This window comes from Mastomys coucha, unplaced genomic scaffold (genome assembly GCF_008632895.1).
Source record: "Mastomys coucha isolate ucsf_1 unplaced genomic scaffold, UCSF_Mcou_1 pScaffold23, whole genome shotgun sequence".
In the NCBI taxonomy this organism is placed as follows: domain Eukaryota; kingdom Metazoa; phylum Chordata; class Mammalia; order Rodentia; family Muridae; genus Mastomys; species Mastomys coucha.
This window is the reverse complement of record NW_022196906.1, coordinates 66,930,911-66,936,910: the sequence shown is the minus strand read 5'-3', so window position 1 is coordinate 66,936,910 and position 6,000 is coordinate 66,930,911. Positions and strand designations below refer to the sequence as shown.

At 36.4% G+C, this 6,000-nt stretch overlaps 1 protein-coding gene across 4 annotated transcripts in view; it reads right to left on the bottom strand.

The window, feature by feature from the left end:
• Znf280d (zinc finger protein 280D) overlaps positions 1 to 6,000 on the bottom strand; it is an 86,568-nt gene that overhangs the window by 67,533 nt on the left and 13,035 nt on the right. For all 4 annotated transcript variants that reach the window (XM_031345618.1, XM_031345619.1, XM_031345620.1 and 1 more), the window contains exon 2: positions 353 to 396. The gene's annotated coding sequence lies outside the window, so the exon portion shown is untranslated. The remainder of the gene's footprint in view (positions 1 to 352; positions 397 to 6,000) is intronic.

Below are 6,000 nucleotides of genomic sequence, written 5' to 3'. Positions count from 1 at the left end.
GAGGAGGAAGTGGTGGTAGTAGTAGTGGAAGAAGACTGCCTCAATTTGAATCCCCAGCACATACATAAAAAGCCAGGCTTGGAAGCATGTGGCCTGTAACCTCAGTGTTGGAGGGACAAAGACAGGTATGTATCCCAGAAGCTTGCTAGATAGGTACTCTAGCGAAAACAGTGAGCTTCAGGCTCAGTGAAACAGTGTGTATGAAGGAAATGAAGCATAGGGACAGGACAAGAAACCCAATGTCTTTATCTGACATCTGCTCAAATACAGATACATGTGCCTGCACTCACACACCAGAAACAAATACAAAAAAGAACAAATTCTTGAATCAAATTTAAATATTTAAACTTACCATGTGACCACAAAAAACAGCAAGTTGTATCTCAGTTTGCCTTTCTAAAAAATAAAGATATCTACCATTAGGGCAGATTATAATAATGTATGTACATTTAATTTACCTTTTTTCGGGGCAGTGGTGACACACGCCTTTAATCTCAGCACTTGGGAGGCAGAGGCGGCAGGCTGATTTCTGTGTTTGAGGCCTGCCAAAGCTATACAGAGAAACCCTGTCTTGAAAAATAAAACAAATGAAAAAAAAAAAAAATTTACCCCTTTTATAGATACCTGTTTAAGTTGGATATATTTGTTATATATATAATTTATTTAAAATAATTGGTTCTTTCCTTAAGAATTCCAAATATCAGAAACAAAATAGTGATTGTATCAAGTATTTCCTATTTCAGTAAATCTGATAATTAAGTAAATTAAAAAATAATTATTTGTGACAAACATGAAACTTATCTATAATCCAGGTACTTGGAAGGCTGAGGCAAGAGGATCACAGGTTTAATACCTAGACTACACAGTGAGAGTATGCCTCAAATAAACAACAACATATATATGCATATATATATAAATAACACATTTATATATATGTATATAACAGCAAAAAGGCATTTCCTCATAATGCACTGCTTTAGTAAATGTCACTACCCAAATGCTAAGTGACACTAATGTTACCTATTCACACTTGAAAATATAATTATTTCTGTAATAAAACACAACTTTGACTTTATCAACTAACAAAAAAAGAAAGCTCATCAGATTAAGTCATTTAAGATAATAGGTATTCCTAGTCAGCTAAGTGGAAGGTAATATGTTAAGTTTTAGGTGAAAATAAAGAAATGTAAATAGTTTTCAATTAACCACACTTATAACTCCTTGTTCTTCAAGAAAAAAGTTATAATAAGCATTACTAAAAATTCACAATTGGCACCCTCATAGAGGTAAGGGGAGGAGGAGGGATGGAATGGGGGGTTCTGAAGAGAGGCCTGGAAAGGGGAAAACATTTGAAATGTAAATAAAAAAAAATCCAATAAAAGAAGAAAAAGAAAAAAATTCACAATTAGCCAGGCATGATGGCACATGCTTGAAATCCTAGCATTTAGGGGCTGAGGTAAAAAGAATATCAAGCAAGTTCAAGGGCACACTAGGTTACACAGTAAATTACAACTGGCTGTGGAGCAGCCTGAAGACTTAAACTTACTTCCTGGGACTCACATGACCAAAAAAAACCCCAAAACAAAAAAACAACTCATTCATGTAAGCTGTCCTGCTCCACCACATGTGTGCACAGGCATACACACACACAATAAATAAATAAATAAATAAATAAATAAATAAATAAATGAAATTTAAAAAAGCTAAGACTTCAAAATATGTCCTAACCTTTTATACATTAAAAATATTATAATTTTATTTTATTAAATGTTTTAGCTTTCACATAAATAAGATTAAATCATGTCTTCAAAGTTTTTTTTTAAACTAGAAACTAATGGAAATTTTAAATACATGTAATCTCTTATTAATGTTTAGCAATTCTGAAATTCTAGACTAGAGAGATAGCTTAGGGGATAGAATATTGGCCTACTACTCAGGAGGCCCTGGATTCAATCCCCAATACTAAAAAAAGAAACAAAAAACAAAAAAACCCAAATCTCTTAGTTATGAAAAATTGCCAAAGAATGAGCTATAAAAAAACTGTATTTATAGTAGCTGAAAATGAAACTTGAGAGTAGAGTGCATGCTTAGCATATCCAAGACCTTGTGTTTGATTTCCTGCATCCAATCCTCCTTTCCTCTTAGCTTTTAATAGTAAGGTAAGTTTTGAAGTCACTACATTTCAATATAGTTTCACCACCAAGATGCCTCAGTGGGTAGAGTACTATGCTATGTAATTCTGGCAAACTATAGAACTCAATCAAGGTAGAGACAACTGACCCTAGAAAATTGTCCTCTGATCTCCACATGCATGCTTTGTCATGCATACACATCATATACACAAACACTAATAACAAAGTAAAAAATAATATCAGTTTTAATTTTTTAAGTCAACCAAAACCCAGTGTACTGGCTGGTTTTGTGTGCCAACTTAACACAAGCTGGAGTTATCACAGAGGAGGGAGCTTCAGTTGGGTAAGTGCCTCCATGAGATCCAGCTGTGGGGCATTTTCTCAATTAGTGATCAAGGGGGTAGGGTCTCTTGTGGGTGGTGCCATCCCTGGGCTGGAAGTCTTGGGTTCTATAAGAGAGCAGGCTGAGCAAGCCAGGGAAAGCAAGCCAGCAAGGAACATCCCTCTATGGCCTCTGTGTCAACTCCTGCTTCCTGACCTGCTTGAGTTCCAGTCCTGACTTCCTCTGGTGATCAACAGCAATGTGGAAGTAAGCTAAATAAACCCTTTCCTCCCCAACTTGCTTCTAGGCCATGATGTTTGTGCAGGAATAGAAACCCTGAATAATACACCCAGCAAATATCATTTTTAAAAGATTATATATTTAGGGATCTTAGCAGTGACAAGCAAACAGAAGAGAGTTAAAGTTGGGACTCAGCCTTGCCAGAATGCATAAATATACAATTATGTACTATACATAATACTCAACAATGTCAATAAACTATATAACTGGTTTGTACATTAATATATATATATTTTTAAGTTATTAGTTTAGAATGCTCTACTTACTATTTTTTAAAACAGCTTGTTATGAATTAAACAGCATTCCATGTTAGGTCACCAGCAGCCATATACATCCTGGCTTTTTTTTTTTTTGGGCAGTTGAGGGAAGGGGTTTCTCTGTATAGCTCTGACTGTCCTGGATGACCAAATCTTTTGCCTGCATGGACAAGTCACACCAAATGACTGATCCAACAGTGATAAAACAGTCTAGACAAAAATTTCTCAGAATGATGCTACAGTCACTGTACTTTCAATTTTATTATGAAAAAGGAGAGGGTAGCTCCAGTGCGACTGAGACAATTATAAATCAAGTATGGTAGTACACACCTATAATCACATTATTTAAAAAGTTGAGGCAGAGGGATTTTAAACTTAATGCCAAACCTGAGTTACAGAAGGTCCTGTCTCAAAAATAAACCAGTATCCTCTTTAAGTACAAAATTTAATTCTTAATGTCAAGTTTCAGCACAACTACTGCCATTCTTTATATTTTATTACAAATTACTACAACTTATAGTTTAAAAAGCATTGTAATTATTACACAACTATAGTTGTCCTAATTAAAACATTATTTTGCCAAGGAGTAGTAGTCCAGGCTTTTAATCCCAGCACTCAGGAGGCAGAGCCAGGTGGAGATTTTTGAGTTCCAGAACAGCCAGGGCTGTTACACAGAGAAATTCTCTTAAAACAAAACAAAAAGCAGACAAACAAACAAATCAAAACCCCATTATTTAATTTAATGCTCAACGCATCCTGTCATGAAAAGTGAGTCCCAGAGACAGGTGAGTGCCTTCTCTAAAGTATCCCAGCAGAACAAGTACTCAGGGCTGGGGAGACTGCTCAGGGTTTAAGGTGTGTGACGTGCAGTCAAGTGGACCTGAGTTCCAATCCCCAAAGCCCATACCAGTAATTTCTGAGTAAGCTGACCATGGAGTACTACACAAGGTACTATCAGTGAGCTCTTGGTTTGCTTGGGAGACCCTGCCTCAGAAATAAGGTAGATGAGCAATCTGAAAGATTCCCAACATCAAACTCAGGCCTACGCACACATTTTGAGTACACATAAAGCCTCACGTATACATACAAAAAATAAAAAAGTAACATTCAAGCCCATTCATTTCAAAAGCCAGCACTATTTCAATATTCACAAGGCATAAAAGACCAAAATTATAGGGAAGAGGTAGACTTCACCAAATGTAATAGTTAAAAGATTTAAAAAAAAAATTGTAAAGAACATACATCATCAAATTAAAAAAAAAAAACACACACACACAGGAAAATTTCAACCATCATGAAATATGGAACTGAAATTGTCACTTTCAAGATTCCCTCAAGGACCATGCCAATCCTAATCTAGTAAAGGAATATTAATTTTCAGTCTAAACTGACAGATGAGGAAGAATCTTTCATTTGTTCACTTTTTTAATGCCATACTTAGGACTTAAACTTTTCCGTTATCAAGCTATTGCATTCAAATTGTTTTTCTAGGTACAAAATAACAAATGAAGAAGTTAGGCTGAAGTCCAGACTATATGTAAGTCTATTCAAAATAAACAAATACCTGGAGGGGAAGAAAACTAATTCATAATCTTAAGTAACAACCAATACAAATTTCACTTTAGCAAAGTTGTGTGATGGTTTAAATTAGAACTTGAAAAGATACAGAGGCAAACCAGAGGATTCCTCCATAGAGCCTGTGGCTAGGGTTAATGCTTTATTAAACACTGTTCAGAATGTTAGCTTCCCAGGTCTTGTTGCAAGTACCACTTGGGGGTTGGAGTACTGAGTAAAACTGTTAGCTGTTAAGCCCCTAGAATGACAACCATATGATTCTTCATTTCTCTACTGCCAGCCAAACAGCTTCTTTTTGTTGTTGTTAACTGCTAAGACTGTTTTAAGAGCTGTGAACTCTAATGAACTTGAATCTCTCCGAAGAAACTACTGGAGGTGGGGGGAGGGTTCTGGGAGGAGAGTCTGGATGTAAAAATAAATAAAATTTATGAAAAGAGAAGAGAAACTATTCTAGCAGCAATCACCAAGATTTCAATGCTGCTGAAGTCACATATGCTTCATGTCATGACTTGTTCCAGTCATAACTGCCCCAGGTAATCTGCACTAGATTTAGAGCTTTCCATTCAGAAAAGAGAAGCCTCACTGAGCACATTCTGCAGTAATTCTAATTTGGGATAGGAAACGCACTACTCCCGTGATTCAATAAAAAGCCTATCATTTATTGCCAACATGAGGCTTGTGCCTGGTGAAACTAGCATCCACACATAAGCACGACTGTATTTGGTAAGATGACAATCTGAGCAGAAGCATGCTATGCCCTTTGCGTAACTATATAAGCAGGCTATGTCTTAGTTTGACATGCTGATCTGGAAGATGTACTTTGCCTTTTATGTACTTTCCCTAACATTATTGTAGCATTAGACCCAATGTTTTTCTTTTTTCTTTTTAATAATCTACTTTATCAAGAGTAGAACAGGCTGGGTTAGTAATATACGAACAGAAAGAACTCCAGACTTCTAGTTCCAGGCAGTGGGACATCAAAAGCAACAACTAGAAGGTAACAGGAAATTTTGTTCACACTGTAGCTAGGTGGTATATGAAGAGTTCCAAATAGTCACCAAGTACTGAGACTGAGGAAACAAAAGAGTCTAAAGGAGCACTGAGAGGGTAAGTGACAGGCAGCAATGAGCTAAGACTATAGTAGGCAAGAATCAGCTACTAGAAGCCAAGAGCATCTATCTCAGTAGCTGCAAGAGTTCCACAAAGCTGCCAAGGCCAGGTGTGATAGCACATGCCTTTAATTCCAGCACAGAGGCAGGCAGAACTCTTGAGTTTGAGGCCAGCTTGGTCTACAGAGTAAGCTCTAGGTCAGCCAGGGTTACACAGGAAAAACCTAGAAAAACCTATCTCAAAAAACCAAATCAAACAAAACAAAACAAAAACAAAAAAACTTCTTTACAAAAGAACTTTTTCA